Source organism: Ambystoma mexicanum, chromosome 11, assembly GCF_040938575.1.
Source record: "Ambystoma mexicanum isolate Mex_15411 chromosome 11, UKY_AmexF1_1, whole genome shotgun sequence".
Classification (NCBI taxonomy): Eukaryota; Metazoa; Chordata; class Amphibia; order Caudata; family Ambystomatidae; genus Ambystoma; species Ambystoma mexicanum.
Window position 1 is genome coordinate 34,405,714 of NC_090934.1, and position 18,565 is coordinate 34,424,278.

Consider the following 18,565-nt stretch of genomic DNA (forward strand, 5'->3'; position numbering starts at 1 on the left):
CGCATTTGGGGTGGTACACAATTTTGGTCGATTATGGGCTGAAAGGGGTTCCCTGACATCACATAGAACAAATATCCAGCATGACACTTTGATAGTGAGACTGCTGTCTGCACTTGCACTTCCCAAACGATTAGCAATAATGAAATGTGAACCGCATAAAAAAGTAACATGTGACGTTGGAAAGGGAAACGCATTTGCAGACCAAATTGCGAAACAAACTGCCACTGATATACACACAAAAATGTTCGTAAAAACAACAAGAGATGTAACCTGCATGATAGAAAATGGGATTGCCACAGTTAAGGAAATGCAAGCAGAAGCTACTGCAGAGGACATAAAAGCATGGTCTGAGGGTCCAGCAGAATTAGACTCTGAAGATTGTTGGGTGGACATGAAGAACAAAAGACGGATGTTGCCAAATGCCTATGTACTGGCGATGGTCACTATGGCCCACAGTCCTACACACATATGTGCTAGAAAAATGATTCAGCATCTAGAAATGGTATGGCAGAATCATAATATCAGAATAACAGCTGACAGATTGGTCCAAAACTGTATGACTTCTTTACAACATAACATTGGAAAAGGGACAGCGACACCAACAGGACGTTTTGCCCCCCCCCTCTATGCCATTTGAAGTGATCCATTTTGATTTCAAATAAATGGAAATATGCCAAAATTACAAATATATTCTCGTGGTGGTCTGAGCATTTAGCAAATGGGTAGAGGCCATCCCCTAAGAGATTGTACAGCCATATCCACAGCAAAAGTGATGCTAAAAGAGTACTTTTCCCGTTTTGGCCTACCCCGTGTCATATGGTCAGATAACGGGGCGCATTTTGTTGCAGCCATAATATTACACATTTGTGCAGGTCTCCAAATTGACAAGAGATTCCATTTGGCCAGACACCCGATGAGTGCTGGCTTGGTGGAATGCCAGATGGTATTTTGAAGAATAAAATCAGCAAAATAGTAGAGGGGAGTCATTTGAAATGGCCAGACGCGTTGCGCTGCCTCTGTTGTGTATGAGAACCTCTGTACAGACAAGGACTGGACTCTCCCCCTATGAAATTATCATGGGGTGACCAGCAAATGTTTGGAGCGCTCCACAGACAAAGCGTTTTAGAGATATTGAATACCCTTTGCTTATTAATGACTGTAAACAGTTAACTCAAAACTTGCGTTTAATTCATCAGCAGGTGTAGGAGGCTCTTCCTGTCAGATATACCGGCCCAGGACATTGTCTGCAGCCTGGCAATTGGATATTAATGAAGAATTTTGAGAGAAAGTCTTTGCTTGCCCCGCGTTGGAAGGGGCCCTATCAGGTGCTCTTGGCTACACAGACTGCAGTCCGAGTGGATAGCCGTAAGTCATAGATCCATTCAACGCACGCAAACCGAATTCCGTTTCCTTTGAAAGAGCTGCCTGTTCCTGACGTTGAAAGAAATACAGTTTCAGTAGATCGCAAAGATACAATCTCCAGCACTCGGCCAGAAGTACCTCCTACGGGCGAGAAAGGGCCCGGTAGATTATAACAAAGACGGACAAGTTAAAGGTGCTTCAGCCTTGTCCGACTGCTGCCACATCATCACTCACTGCACTGCAACCTGGCATTGATCTTTCATCAAAAAATGAGAGTGCATTATTCATCGATCACGCAGTACCTGGAGCAATAAGGTACAATCTACGTTCTCAAAATCGAAAGTGATCTATGTGTTTCTTTTGCCTCTGTTCCCAGCATGGATGAAGTGGGAAACGGAGGCCTAGGGAAATGGAGCGTATGAGCTGTATCAATTTGCATCAAATTGAAAGCTCTGAAACGCAGTTTCCCAGTGTTATCTTTGAAAGGTGAAGGACCAGTGCAATCCCGTGCGGACAAGTGAGGAGGCATATGGTACGGGCACAATTGATGCTTGCTCCTTCCTTTTGGAGCTCTGTGTGAAATTACACTGGTTTGCTGTCATCTCTTAAGCAGGCTAGCGTGAGCTGGCCTGAACAACGCTTTGCTGCTACTTGAATGCTTTGCTGATAACATGCGTTGCTGCGGAGAAGTCTTCCTCGATGGACATTGAAAAAATGTACCCTGGGATAAGCACTTAAGCATTACAGACAATGTACACACGCACTTCTGCACCCGCCGCCTGCACCAACGCTGATGACATTATAGAAATAGAGACTAAGCCTGTTCCTAGAAAATCATGGTTTGGGAAATGTATGCTAATAATCATATTAACACTTTGTATTCCGATTGCACTGATCCTCGTATTCTGGTATTTGGAAACTATATATCCTCTGAAGTCTTTTATGCCTACTACCAATACTTCTACTACCAGCACCCCGGAACATGTGCTCTCTTACACTCTCCCCTCACAGGAAGTGAAACATAGAAATGGTTTTGATAATAATGCTCTGCTATTAAATATGAACACAACGCATGCTATTTTGAATAGGTCAAATTGTTGGGTCTGTTCTCATTTAACCCAACATGGTGGAAAAGGAATGGGTTGGTATGTACAGCCTTTACCGCTTAATACTGCGTGCTGTGCATCATTAAGAGCGCTATTTCATGAAAAATGGAACGACAGTGACACTGGTCAGTTGGATGGAACAAACATACACGAGTTTGAGAGAGTGGTATTGGAACCGGCGGGTTGTTCCATATTTAGAGGCGCAGGTAAAACGAACATGGTAACAACAAAACAAGTAGATAGACTTTTTGGGCCTCACAAATCGACAATCACTTTTAACTTGGCTCCTGTAGGGAATAAGAATGTTGCGCCTCCCAGTCCACGTTCTGTCCCATTCTGCTTGCGGAAAAAAGGCTCCTATTCTGTGGGAACATTTACTAGATGCATGAATACAGCAGTACTAAAAAAGGAAGGGGAACCATTATATATAGGAGGTTCTGTTTATTTTATATGTGGAGACCAAGCATATCCATGGTTGCCCAAGAATTGGGAAGGGACGTGTTATTTGGGTATTCTTTTCCCTGGTATTTTTCTCTCCAAAACCTCTGAAATATCAAAGCTATCCAGATCACGGGCTCGGCGAGATGATACTGCAGGACTGGTTGCAAGCGATATAGCAAAATCACGTATATCCTTTTGGGGACAAGCAATAAATTCATGGAATATAAGACAACTGTCCAAAGTATTAGAAAAAACAATAAATGAAACTACAGATATACTTTATAATATGACATTAGAAGAGAAAGCAGTCAGATTAATGACACTTCAGAATAGAATGGTCCTCGATACAATTTTGGCTGACCGTGGAGGTGTGTGCAAAATCGTGGGATCAGCATGCTGCGTATTCGTAAGCGACTCCTCCCCCACGATATTTGAAGCAATCAAGAAATTGCATGTTCTAAGTTCTGACATGATACTTGGAATCCTTATGTTCTGCTGTTGTTGCATACAATGGGGGTTATTCCGAGTTTGGAGGCAGCCATGGTGCTATTAGCACCATGGCTGCCTCCAAACCCGGGTCCAGTGTCTCTGAATGGGGATTTACCGGGTAAATCCAACCTTGGAGGACCCGGTAAGTCCCCATTCAGAAAACCATTCCCCATTCCCATTTGAACCCCCATAGGGCTCAATGGGAATGGGGAAGGAAGTAATAACGGGCCCGCAATGTTCAGGCCTGTTATTAGCTCCAAGGTCCCTTAACGGGTCCCGCTAAGAATGGCTGGTCAGACTAGTCGTTGTTATGTTATGTTATTCAGATTTATAAGGCGTTAAAGCCCGTGGGCATCCAGGCGCCGAAAGACAGCAGTGGTGGAGAAAGTTAAAAGAAAGATCCTAATTAAACAGAATAGTCTTTATCTGTTTGCAGAAAAGAAGATGACCCTCCGTTTTACGTGTCTTGGTTGGTAGCGCATTCCAGGCTTGTGCACCCGAATATGAAAGGCCCATCGCAATCCATGAGATCTTTTAGTTTGTGGCAGTACCAGCAAGCAGCCCTCCATAGATCTCAGGCATCTATTCGGATGATAGATATTAATCCTCTCCTTCAAATATGAAGGGGCATTTCCGAAAATGCATTTATGACACATGGTAAGCAATTTAAATTGAATACGAGCTGCCACCGGGAGCCAATGCAGCTTTCTCTAGCAGCACTAGTATGTTCGGAGCTTTTCATCTGGAAAATGATTCGGACGGCTGCATTTTGAATTTTCTGCAACTGTTGAACATTAGTTTTTCTGGCTCCTCCTAGCAGAGCATTGCAATAGAACACGTGGCAGAATTACTGCTCTTGCGAGGTTTATGTGATTTTCCACTGATATTAGCGGGGCAACTTGGCTCAATACCTTGAGATGGTAGTTGGCATTAGAGGAGATGGCTGTGACATGTGCCTCACTGTCAAGGCCATCCTCCATATAGGTGCCCAGGGTCTTGACTTTATGCACAGTTTTAATTTGATTGCCTTCAATGGAAAAGCAGTTATATCTTTGTTTCAGTTTGGATCGAGCAAGTTGTGGCCCAAAAAGCATCAGCTCAGTTTTAGCGGCGTTCAAACAGAGCCAGTTCACTGACATCCATTGTTTAATAACATGATATGTTGCAGTCAGAGTTTGTTGATCGATTTCATAACTCCCGGTTATGTCCAAAACCAACTGAAAATCATCTGCATAATTGCAGAAAAAGATCCCCATGGTTTCCAACTCAACACATAGAGGTAATATATAAATATTAAACAACAAAGGTGAGAGGCATACCCCCTGGGGGACTCCACATGTTATTGTTTGTGGTTCAGAAACACAATCACCCCAGTAAACACAAGACTGGCGGCCCTCCAAGAATGGTCTGAGCCAGATGATGGCATTGTTGGATAGGCCTCCAGCAGTCACCATCCTTTTAAGTAGGATTTTATGATCCAGCAAGTCAAAGGCTGCCGAGAGGTTAAGTAACATCAGCAGCCCCGACTTGCTGTTCTCCAGTTTGCCAAGCATATGTGTTTGTAGGTCTAAGAGCGCGGATTCGGTTCCATGAAAGCTCCTGAAGCCTGATTGCTTCACATGTAGCTTACCGGTATTAAATACATATGATTGGAGCTGTGTGGTAGCTACCTTATCAATTAGTTTTAGGAAGAACAAGGTATTTGTAATTGGTCTTAAATTGGCTTCGTCCAACGGATCCAGGCCAAGTTTTTTCAGTAAAGGAGTGACTGCCACACTTTTTATGGATTGAGGAATAGAACAAGTGCGGAAAGATGAGCCAACAAACCGGCAAAGGAATGGGGCAAACAATTCTTGCTGTTCCAGTATGTATTTAGATGGAAAAATTTCCCCTGGACAATTGGTAGGGTGCTTGTTTTTTAGTAGCTCCAAGATTTCAACTGAATTAGGTTCAGTAAAATTGAAGGTGCCTAAAGCAGCGGATATAGAGGGGGGATCAAGTAGAGGAGGAATCACTGTTTCCTGTTCAATTTTCAATCGTCAATAGTGGGTTTGATATCAGAGTTGCAGACCAAGGGTTTCTCCCAAGTTATAAAGAGACGGAAAAGTTCCTTTGTCTTGTCTCCAGCCTGGTTTATCTGATCATCATAATGAGATTTCTTAGTCTCTATGATCAATGTCTTATATTGATTTTCAATGAGATTCCATGCTAACAAATTCCCATTGGATTTATCTTAATGCCAGGTGTGTTCTGCCTGTCTTTTTTTAGCTTTAAGGTCAGCTAGTATGAGAGTGAACCACTTATGGCGATTGGGCAAATCTTTAATTGTTTTGTCTTTTAAGGGAGCGTGCTTATCCAACATCTCCACATGACTTCATTACAGACTTCTATGAGCCTCTCAGGGTTATCCTGTTCTCTTGTTTTATCCATGAGTGATTCTACATAAGTCTTTAAAATGTCAGAAGTAATGTTCTCAAAATTACGTAATTTAACTGTGTGTGCAGTGGTATGCACTCTTACTGGTTTAACAGGGAGCTCCAAACAGCACGTCAAGAGATAATGATCGGACCAGATACATGGAGTAGTGGAAATGGGCCCAATTTGGACATTTCCTCCTCCGATCCAGTTCAAAATATGTCCCTTAATATGGGTCGGCTCAGTATTACAATAGACAATATGATGGGTTGTCATGATATTCTCCAATTGCAGTGCTTTTTTATCTGTCTTATCATTTTTCCATAGATTGAAATCACCTAGTATTACTAGCCCTGAGTTTGTCGTCAACAAGGGCGTGACTAGGTTAACTAAGTCGTCATTAAAGTTACCTCCATCACCTGGTGGACGGTAGAGTAAGACAATATTCAAGCTATAGTTCGGGTTTGTGGTTAACTTTACATGGATAATATCACAACCCATGCAGTGTATTTTGGCCTCATAGAACCCCAACTCTTTTTTACATATTAAAGCTACTCCGCCCCCCATACTGTTCTCTCTATGTTTCCCAAAGAACATGTATCCAGTAGGGGTCACCTGTTCAACAGTTGGTCCATGTGCTTCGGTAAGCCAAGTTTCCGTGAGGCACATAATATCTAGTTTGTGTTCCTGAATGTAATCGTGTATTTCGATGCCATGCTTAACCAATGAACGAGTGTTTAATAGGGCAATAGTTAGGTTAGTGAGGGTACGAACATTCCTCCTGACACCACCAATATTATCTTGTTTATGTTTGTGAGGTATAACACATGGCTTGGCATTTTCAATCCCAACAGCAGTCCCAACATCATTGGAGGATATACCATCGGGCAAAACAGTGGGTTCCCCCATATGGTTTGGTTAATATCAATATGGTAAACCTACCCCTTAAGCTTCTAGTCGTCTCAGGGAAGGGAGTTGAAGAGAGTTGAACGCCGAAAGGCCCGTACGTGCACGGACCCGCACAGTCCTGCTCGTCTCGTTCGCACCGGCGCGTTCCCACCTGAGGACGAGGAAAATACGTGCAGTGACTACAATACTTCTGGGTAATGTAGTTTAATCACCCGCTTAGCAGGTGTGTACCGAGGAGCTCGGTTTCAGCATGTGGAAGAGGCAGCAAAGTACAATCTGCTAAAAACAACAACAGTAATGACTTCTAAAATCAAAATATGAATTTGGAAAGCTGCTCTGACTAACTCAAATTTTGTTTCAATAATGCACAGCTAAATATTTCAAACAGTTTAAAACACAGATTAAAACAATTTCAAATGTTCTCACTCCGACTACCTATCTTTAACGAGAACGATGCAAGGTCTGGCAGATATACCCGCACAGACCTGCTCGTCTCGTTCGCGCCGGCACGTTCGCGCGTGAGGACGAGGAAAATGCTTACGGTGACTACAATACTTCTGGGTAATGTAGTTTAATCACCCGCTTAAAACGTGTGTACCGAGGAGCTCGGTTTCAGCACGCGGAAGAGGCAGCAAAGTAAAATCTGCTATAAACAACAACAGTAATGACTTCTAAAATCAAAATATGAATGTGGAAGGCTGCTCTGACTGACTCCAATTTTGTTTCAATAATGCACAGCAAAATATTTCAAACAGTTTAAGCACAGATTAAAACAATTTTAAATGTTCTCACGCCGACTACCTATCTTTAGCGAGAACGATGCAAGGTCTGGCAGACATACCCGCACAGACCTGCTTGTCTCGTTCGCGCCTGAGGACGAGGAAAATGCGCACAGTGACTACAATACTTCTGGGTAATGTAGTTTAATCACCCGCTTAACACGTGTGTATCGAGGAGCTCGGTTTCAGCATGCGGAAGAGGCAGCAAAGTACAATCTGCTAAAAACAACAACAGTAATGACTTCTAAAATCAAAATATGAATGTGGAAGGCTGCTCTGACTGACTCCAATTTGGTTTCAATAATGCACAGCTAAATATTTAAAACAGTTTAAAACACAGATTAAAACAATTTTAAATGTTCTGACACCGACTACCTATCTTTCACATTCCTGGTGTGGCGGTAAGGGGTTAACGGCACCATCATCCTTACCGGTGCGTTAACCCCGTACCACCATACTCGGAATGAGGCCCAATGTTTGCCAATCCTCTGCTCCCAGCTTGCAAATGAATGTGCTCACCCTACAAAATTGAAACACCCGCACGTAGTAACTGAAGGTGCACAACACGGAAATGAAACAATCAGAGAATTCATGGTGATCAACATTTCTGATGATGATTATAGTAGTATGGGTAGTTCAGAATTATACACATGGTCAGACAAGGATGCAATGTATGGTTGATGCTCTTGGCTTACGGCCAAAAGGAGGGTTTGTTAGTCCAAAAACAACCCTATATTTATTTATTTATTTATTTAAATTTATATAGCGCGCAAGTAACCCATGGGCATTGAGGCGCTGTTACTTGCAGGAGCTTAGTTACAGGCAAAGAAGCATTCATCATTACATTATGTATTCAACAGGCATAGAGCTGTTTTGGTTGGTACAGTTGGTCATTACAAACAGTTTATGCACTGGAACATAGGAGATGTATTCAGCTGGTGCGAGGAATCTTATGTGAATAAGATGGTTTTTATGGATTTGCGGAAGGTGCAAAGGGAGGCCTCACCTCGGATTATAGGAGGTAGGGCGTTCCAGTGAGTGGGTGCGAGATATGGGAAGCTGGAGCCGCCAGCTCTGGCTTTTTTTTACTAATGGCACCGAAAGCATGTTAGTATATGGTGATCTGGTTGGCCTCGTAGTAGAGACGGGGTGGATCCTTTGGGAGAGGTAGTCGGGGGCAGTAAGGTGAAAGCACTTGTGAGTCAGTGTAAGTGTTTTGAAGATGATCCTTTCTTTTATTGGGAGCCAGTGTGCTCGTTTTCTGGCTTCCGAGATGTGTTCTCGTTTGGCAATGCCTTGGGCTGCCCGGAGAGCGCTATTCTGAATGATTTGTAACCTCTCTAGGTTTTTGTTGGATGTACCTAGGAAGAGTACATTACAATAGTCAAGCCTAGATCCAGTGATGGCTCTGGCTATGTTAGTGCAGTTCTCTTTGGAGAGAAAGGGCCTGACTGCGTTGATTAGTTTGGCATGATATGCAGCTGCAGAGGCTATAGCGTTGACTTGTTTAACCATGGATAGGTTGGAGTCTAAGTAGACGCCAAGTGTTTTGACTGATTCTGAGACAGGTATTTTGATGGAGTCTATGGTGAAGTGACTGAACTGGGAGTCTAGATTTTTCAGCGTGTCGGGTGAGCCTACCAGGAGGAGTTCAGTCTTGTCTGAGTTGAGGCATAGTCCATTGTCTGCCATCCAGGCTTGGATGGTGTTGTATAGGTTGTTGAGGGTCATGGAGTCAGTGTCGTAGTTGCCAGTGAGGGTGAGGAGGATCTGTGTGTCATCAGCGTAGTTGGTGTATGAAATGCCCATGGCGTCAAGGATGAGAAAAAGGGGTCGTGTGAAGATGTTGTAGAGGGTGGGTGAGAGGCAGGAGCCTTGGGGCACACCACAGCGTATGTCATGATCTCTGCTTCCAAAAGGTCAGGGTTTTCCCAACTCCCTTGGAAGCAGATCCATAACCCAGGTTCCGAGTGCCAACCAGTCCCAATTGGGACCTTTTGGACCCAGTCCTGGCGCCAGTGGCACCAGGCTCATAAATATGCCCAGTCCCAGCGCTGGAAGCGCCGGGCTCATAATGCTTGGGTGGACTTACCTGCAGCAGACCATGCTGCTTACTTGCCTGCCAGTTGAGCCTCTGATCCTCTTCTGTTTGGAACTACTTTTCCTGTTGGGTGGGGCTGGAGCCACTCCCTAGATTCAGAACACTGGAACTCTTCTGGAAGGCAGGAACTCTTTTCTTACCAGGAACTCTTTTCTTACTTAGGCGTGGCTGTGGAAGGAGACACCTAAGCACTACAGGAGGCTATTTAAACCACACCCGGTGGATGAATCTTGCTTTGCGTTATTCTGCACCCTCTGCAGCAGAACGCTCATCGTGTCTTCTGCATCCGGTCCTGGGCCTAAGGAAAAAGGCTTACCATCCTGAATCCAGTCTTCAGCAACACCTGTAAAGACAAGAAAGAACAGGTTAGCATTCCGGCATCTGAAAGGCAAAGGCTTACCTAATCTTCGTGCGCTCCGGAGGTCTTCACACTGCATTCCGGCATCTGAAAGACAAAAGCTTACCAACTCTTCGCACGCTCCGGAGGCCGTCGGCGCTGCATCCCGCATCTGAAAGACAAAACAAGGTGCGTTTAAAGACATTGGGGAACTTTAATACTCACGTGCCATTACTCCTTTCCACATCTAACCCAGTGGGTATCCCGGCACCCTGCAGCCGCTCCGAACTTGTACCTGCAAAATAAAAAGACAGTTAGAGCGCATCGTGAAGCTGGCAACAAGCGCTTACTTACGTGCTTCCAGGCGCTTCTATCCATCACACGGGTTCCATCTTCAACTCACTTCAGCCCGTCATCCGCCATCGCCGGAACCCTGCAAAACAAGAGACATCATTATTAAAGACTTTAAAGACATTTGAGTTACTCGAAACTTACCGTTCGTGCAGTAAACGACGGACAGCAGTCCTCTGAAGTCAAGAGGCCTGCGCTACCTATCCAGTGAAGAAACTGGTTACAGCACCCTGCCCCGAGGCAGATGGAGAGCTCGGCATTCACTTACCTAAGGTGAGAGCGTTAACCTGTGGGGGTCTACAGGAGAGGAGAAGGGGAAAGAGATAGGGACACCCCAATAACCCCAGTTCATTAACCCCGTATTTTCTATCTGCAGACATCTTACTCTGCACGTCAGGCATACAGGGCACAGAGGTCCAGCCCAAAGAGCCAACCGGGTGCTGCACATCACCTTTGAAGATACGGTAGTCGCCCAGTCAAGACCGGCGCCTCTGCGAGAATCAGGTGAGCGTTACAGAACGCAAAGCCTACCGCAAAACTCTCGCCCAGGCGCTATGGAAACCTCGGATACTGACCACCTAGCCCGGTTACTTTGGGAACTAAGGGCAGAAGTGCATGCAGCTCGTCAGGAAACGAACGCTCTAAGAAGGGAACTAATTATTTCCAAGGAGAGAACAGATGATCTTGCTAGACAAATGCTACAGTCACAAGCCGGACAGACCCCGCTACCCGCATCAGGGGCAAATCTTCCTTCAACATCCTCTATGAATCCAGTGCAGATCAACCTACCTGGGGATGTACCTCTGGCTCCGCCCGAACGATTTTCTGGTGACCCAAAGAGGTTTGCGATATTTATCAATCAGTGCCGGTTGCACTTCTTATGCCGGCCAGCAGCCTTTCCAACTGATCAAGCTAAAGTAGCTTTTGTACTTTCGTACCTTAGTGGCAATGCGGCAGACTGGTCGATCCCTCTAGTTAATCAAGATGATCCGGTTCTCCATGATTTTCAAGCCTTTCAGCTTAGTATGGAAAAACTGTTCGCAAGACATACACAGGGGCAGGCCTTGGACAATGAGCTTCTTTCGTTGCGACAGGGTAATCAAGACCTTTTGGCTTATATTGCATCTTTCAATAGACTAATAGTGGAAACTCAATGGCCTGAGGACAAAAGGATTACGCTGTTTTATAGAGGTCTACGTGGAGAGCTCAAAGACGTTTTAGCCCAAGTAGTGAATCCCCCACAAGACTGTTCGGATTATATAGACTTGGTCGTTCAAATAGATCACAGACTACAGAACAGGAAGGCCGATCGTTCCAAGTTTGATGCTCGAGTATTTTCCAAACAGCCAACTCCTTCCAAAGGAGTAGACTCCGGGGAACCCATGCAAATAGGGGGTCTGAAAGGTCCTCTAACACAAAGGGAGCGGGAAAGGAGAAAACAGTTGCAATTATGCCGATATTGCGGAAACTCAGGGCACTTTCTTCGAGACTGTCCGGTGAAACCTGCCAAGAAGGCAGTAGGAGCTGCAGTTACCACAGTTACAAACTCTGAGCAGGGAAACGACCTCGCCCGACAAGAATAGAGGTCCTCTTGCCGAGCGTGAAAACCAGTTCCGTGACCTCGCATTTCGTGATACCTATGGTCCTCATTAGCCCTGATAATCCGGATCGATTACATGCAATTGAAGCTTACGTCGACAGCGGTGCCATCGGCAATTATGTGGATCATGAAATGGTTTTGAGGATGAATCTAACTCTTTGTCCCAAGGCTGTAAAGGACGTCATTACTACGGTGGATGGTACGGAGATAGCCTCCGGGCCAGTAACGCATACCACTCAAGAGGTGACGCTAGTAAGTCAAGATGGACACCATGAGAAGATCGTGTTCGATGTGATCAAGGCCCCTCAGTTCCAGATTATTCTAGGAATACCTTGGTTAGAGAAACACAATCCTCTGATCGATTGGCGAGCAAGAACGGTCCAGTTTCCAGAATGTGTCTCTACTTGTCACCCTCCACCTGGTGTTGCACTGGCAGCAATTTCTTCAGAGACTCCCCAGTTACCTTCCGAATACCTAGAATACCAAGATGTTTTCCGGAAGGAGCAGGCTAACTCTCTACCTCCTCATAGGTCTTATGACTGCCAGATAGACCTGATACCTGGATCTACTCCTCCTTGTAGTAGAATTTATGCCCTCACCGAGCCTGAGAACCTTCACCTTCGACAATACTTGGATCAATACCTGGCAAATGGGTTTATTCGTCCTTCCAAGTCCCCTGCCTCTTCAGCTTTGTTCTTCGTTCCAAAAAAGGGAGGAGACCTTAGAACTTGTATCGATTATCGCTCCCTGAACCAGATCACCGTTAAGAATAGATATCCGTTACCTTTGATCACTGAACTCCTGGACCAAGTCAGAAAAGCATGCATATATACAAGCTGGATCTTAGAGGAGCTTACCACTTGGTACGAGTAAAAGAGGGCGATGAATGGAAGACGGCCTTCCGCACCAAGTATGGGCTATTTGAATATCAGGTCATGCCCTTCGGACTTTGCAATGCCCCGGCCGCCTTTCAATATTTTATGAACGATGTCCTCAGAGAGCTCATAGATGTGTGTGTTGTTGTTTACATCGACGACATTCTCGTTTATTCTTCATCGGAATCTGAACATCGGAAACACGTGAAAATGGTCCTCGAAAGATTGCGTCAACACAAACTTTTCGCTAAGTTGGAAAAATGTGTTTTCAACGTGACTGAAGTTGAATTCTTGGGATTCATATTATCACCTGGCGGAGTGCGTATGGATTCAAAGAAGGTCGATGCAGTTCTCAAATGGCCATCACCATCCTCCGTAAAAGGTGTGCAAAGCATGTTAGGCTTCGCTAACTTTTACCGCAGGTTTATCCCCGAGTTCTCTCGAATAGTCCAACCCATCACTGCCTTGTTAAAGAAAAACAAACGTTTTGAATGGTCTACCGAGGCGGAACAAGCTTTCCAGGATTTGAAGACTAAATTTATCTCTGCACCAATCTTAAAACACCCTCGCCCCGAACTCCCCTACATCGTGGAAACTGATGCTTCAAGCCTTGGGGGCAGTTCTATCACAAAAGGACCCGGTGACCAATCAGTTGCATCCCGTGGCATTTTGGTCCCGCAAATTCTCGCCTCCTGAAGTCAATTACACGATTGCACGATTGCTGACAAGGAACTTCTGGCTATCAAGTCTGCCTTTAAGGCTTGGTGGCATTATCTGCTGGGGGCCCGACACACCGTTACTGTGATTACGGATCACCGAAACCTGCAATATTTGAAAACCGCAAAAGCCCAATCCTCTAGACAACTCCGTTGGGCATTATTCTTTGCCGAGTTTGACTTCATAATTACCTATCGACCTGGTACAAAGAAGGGTAAAGCCGATGCCCTTTCTCGGATGGGAGTGGAAGAACACTTGATCAACCCTAAACCTGTACCAATCATTCCCGAACAAAGAATTCTGGGTGTAATCGCCACAGAATCCATAGAGGAAGTTAAGGATAAAGCCAGGCAACTTGTAACTCCAGCAGACATACAGAATTGGCATCTGCAGGGAAAGGACTTTGCAGTAAAGGACAACTTATTGTATTTCCAAGAACGATTATACCTACCCAGCACAGATTTACAGAAAAAAGCAATCTCTTGTTATCACGACTCTTTAATGGAAGGTCATCCCGGTATAGCCAAGACCTCAGAAAAGATCAAGCGCTACTTCTGGTGGCCGTCTTGGAAAAAAGATATCAGAGACTTTATAATGTCCTGTGGAGTATGCGCCCAAAACAAGAGTCAAAAGGAAAGACCAGCAGGCCTCTTACGCCCTATTGGCATCCCACCTCGCCCTTGGCATACGCTTTCTATGGACTTCATCACCGATCTACCTCCATGCTCCGGATACAATACGATTCTAGTAATCGTGGACTTATTCTCCAAGATGGCGCATTTCATTCCGCTCAAAGGCTTGCCAACAGCAGCAACTCTGGCCCGAGAATTTCTCGAAAACATCGTCCGACTGCACGGTTTTCCTTCGGTTCTAAATTCGGATCGAGGTAGTCAATTTATTTCTCATTTTTGGCGAAGTTGCTGTCGGTCGGCTCAAATTGATGTGAGACTATCGACCAGTCACCACCCTCAGACCGACGGACAAACCGAGAGGACCAATCAAACTCTGGAACAGTATTTACGCTGCATGCTGCAACAAACTGAAAAAACTTGGAAAGATATCCTTTGGATAGCCGAGTATGCCTACAATAACTCTGTCCATTCGGGAACTGGGAAAACCCCGTTTTTTCTTTTGTACGGCAGTCACCCTCGAACCTCGGAGTTGGATCCCCTCCAAGATCTTGAAACACCAGCAGTAGACTACCTGCATTCTACAATCACCCAAGCCTTTAAGGAAGCTGTTTCTCACCTTCAAAGGGCTAAATAACAATACAAGAAAGGAGCAGATCAACATCGGAAGGAAGCCCCTCACTATCAAGTAGGGGATCAAGTCTGGTTATCCACCAAATATCTATCTCTAAAAGGGCCACGCACATTCAACCCAAGATACCTTGGTCCCTATTCCATCACTACCATAGTAAACCCAGTAGCGGTCAAGTTGGACTTGCCCCCGCACATGAAGATACATCCGGTCTTCCACGTCTCTCTATTAAAACCCGTGCAACCTCAAACCCGACTAACCAAATCTCCAAAACCTATCCTAGTTGATGGAGAACTCGAGTTTGAAGTCAAAAGCATTCTGGACTCCAAGATCTCCAAATCTAAACTATTCTACCTAATTGACTGGAAAGGCTACGGCCCCCAAGAGAGATCCTGGGAACCTGCTGAATATGTCCACGCTCCTCGCCTAATCAAAAGATTTCACCGAACATTTCCTGACAAGCCAAAACCCCCGGAGAAGCCCGGTTTGGGAGGGGCCTTGAGGGGGGGTACTGTCATGATCTCTGCTTCCAAAAGATCAGGGTTTTCCCAACTCCCTTGGAAGCAGATCCATAACCCAGGTTCCGAGTGCCAACCAGTCCCAATTGGGACCTTTTGGACCCAGTCCTGGCGCCAATGGCACCAGGCTCATAAATATGCCCAGTCCCAGCGCTGGAAGCGCCGGGCTCATAATGCTTGGGTGGACTTACCTGCAGCAGACCATGCTGCTTACTTGCCTGCCAGTTGAGCCTCTGATCCTCTTCTGTTTGGAACTACTTTTCCTGTTGGGTGGGGCTGGAGCCACTCCCTAGATTCAGAACACTGGAACTCTTCTGGAAGGCAGGAACTCTTTTCTTACCAGGAACTCTTTTCTTACTTAGGCGTGGCTGTGGAAGGAGACACCTAAGCACTACAGGAGGCTATTTAAACCACACCCGGTGGATGAATCTTGCTTTGCGTTATTCTGCACCCTCTGCAGCAGAACGCTCATCGTGTCTTCTGCATCCGGTCCTGGGCCTAAGGAAAAAGGCTTACCATCCTGAATCCAGTCTTCAGCAACACCTATAAAGACAAGAAAGAACAGGTTAGCATTCCGGCATCTGAAAGGCAAAGGCTTACCTAATCTTCGTGCGCTCCGGAGGTCTTCACACTGCATTCCGGCATCTGAAAGACAAATGCTTACCAACTCTTCGCACGCTCCGGAGGCCGTCGGCGCTGCATCCCGCATCTGAAAGACAAAACAAGGTGCGTTTAAAGACATTGGGGAACTTTAATACTCACGTGCCATTACTCCTTTCCACATCTAACCCAGTGGGTATCCCGGCACCCTGCAGCCGCTCCGAACTTGTACCTGCAAAATAAAAAGACAGTTAGAGCGCATCGTGAAGCTGACAACAAGCGCTTACTTATGTGCTTCCAGGCGCTTCTATCCATCACACGGGTTCCATCTTCAACTCACTTCAGCCCGTCATCCGCCATCGCCGGTACCCTGCAAAACAAGAGACATCATTATTAAAGACTTTAAAGACATTTGAGTTACTCGAAACTTACCGTTCGTGCAGTAAACGACGGACAGCAGTCCTCTGAAGTCAAGAGGCCTGCGCTACCTATCCAGTGAAGAAACTGGTTACAGCACCCTGCCCCGAGGCAGATGGAGAGCTCGGCATTCACTTACCTAAGGTGAGAGCGTTAACCTGTGGGGGTCTACAGGAGAGGAGAAGGGGAAAGAGATAGGGACACCCCAATAACCCCAGTTCATTAACCCCGTATTTTCTATCTGCAGACATCTTACTCTGCACGTCAGGCATACAGGGCACAGAGGTCCAGCCCAAAGAGCCAACCGGGTGCTGCACATCACCTTTGAAGATACGGTAGTCGCCCAGTCAAGACCGGCGCCTCTGCGAGAATCAGGTGAGCGTTACAGCGTATGATAGTAGGTGAGGCGGATGCTAGGTCCGAAAATACTTGCATGGTTCTGTCTTGTAAGAAGGAAGTGATCCATGCTGTGGCTCCAGGGGAAAATTTGGCCGTAGAGGAGAGGTGGTGGCATAGGACGTCATGATCCACGAGGTCGAAAGCCGCGGATAGGTCAAGAAGTAGGAGAAGTGCTGGTTTGCCCATGTCTCTGGCATCGTCCATTTGGTTTGTCAGGTCAAGTAGGGCGGTTTCGGTCCCGTGTCTGGGGCGGAAGCCTGATTGTCGGAGTCCTAGGAGTTTGTTCTCTTCAATGAAATGTTGAACCTGCAGGTATGCTGCTTTGTCCAGTATTTTGAGGAGGAAGGGGACAGTGGTGATGGGTCTATAGTTGTTAGGGGAGGTGGGGTCAAGGGTGTTTTTTTTTTTTAGGAGAGGCTTCCTTGAGGGAGGCAGGGACTTTCCCTGTAGCAAAGGAGGCGTTTACAAAGGCTGTAAGGAAGGGAGCTAATGCTTCGGCGCAGTCTTTGATAATGGTGGCTGGGCATACATCACCTTTGCAATTGGAGGGTTTGATGTTCCTCATTATGTTGGTGATGTCTTTTTCTAGAATGGGTTTGAATGAAAAGGGTTGGGGGGTGTCCGGGGCTGGTGGTGGGACAGGGGTGTGTGTGTTGGGTAGGGCTTGCTTGGTGGCTAGTATTTTGTTTTGGAGCAGACTCAGTTTATTTTTCATGGCTGCTTGTATATCATCACACCAGGCCTTGTCTTTGGTGAAGTTCTGGGGGGCAGGCGCGGGTGTCTCTAGCTCCCTGAAAATGGCAAAGATTTCTTTAGTGCTGGATTGGGCTTCAGAGATTCTGGATTCAAAGGATTTAGCCTTAGCTAGGATGATTGCTTTTTTATATCTAGTGGAGCATGATTTAAAAGTCATCTTGTCTTTGTCAGAATGAGACATTTGCCACTGAGTGAGGGCAACCTTTTTTTCAGTGCGGAGTGCGAGGAGGTCTGGGGTGAACCAGGAGTTGGAATGGGTGGTGGGTTTGGCTTTACGGGGTTTAAGGGGGCAATGGAGTTAATGGCTGCTTTGATGGCAGCTTCGTAGGCTGTTGCGAGTGTTTCTGGGTCTGTGGAGAAAGGGGGTCTGAAGGCTGGGCCTTGGAGGAAAGGCAGTAGCCTTTCCTTAGTGAGTTGGCGGGAGCTTCTGGCGAGGCAGGGTGGCAGTGGTTGGGGTGGGGGGGTGGTGGAGCAGGTGGTGAGGATGCTGAAGGTGATGATGTGGTGGTCTGACCATGGGGTGGGGAGGTTTCCAGTGATGATGAGTGGGCAGTTATGTTGCGCAATCCAGTCAAGGGTTCTACCCTAGGCGTGGGTTGGGCTAAAGATGGTGTTGTTGTAGCCCAGAGCCTTGAGGGCTGAGTCAAGAGATTTGGCTGCTGGGTCCTTCCTGTCCAGGAGACCTAGGTTAACATCCCCCAGGAGAATGGCTTGAGATTGTTTCTTAAGGTTGTCAGAGAGGAGGTGGATGAGAGAGGCTTGGAAGTCACCTGTTGGGCCTGGGGGGCGGTAGACAATGTGGACAGCAATGGTACATTGGGGAGATAGGTTAATTTTGACTTGGAGGTAGTTACTGTTGTGCAGGGATTTCTCTACTTTCCTGATAGAAAAGCAGTCTTTGGCAATAATTGCTACACCTCCCTCTTTGGATAGCCGATCTTGTCTGGTGATGGAATATCCAGGCGGTAGTGCGAGGGTGAGTGCCGGGCCAGATGCATCGTGAAGCCATGTTTCAGAAATCATGAGTAGATCGAGGTCATGGGTGGTTAGGAGGTCGTGGATGTCTAAAGCGTGGGCATTGATGGATCTAGCGTTAATCATGGCGCATTTAAGATGGGGTTCGGTAGTGGCTG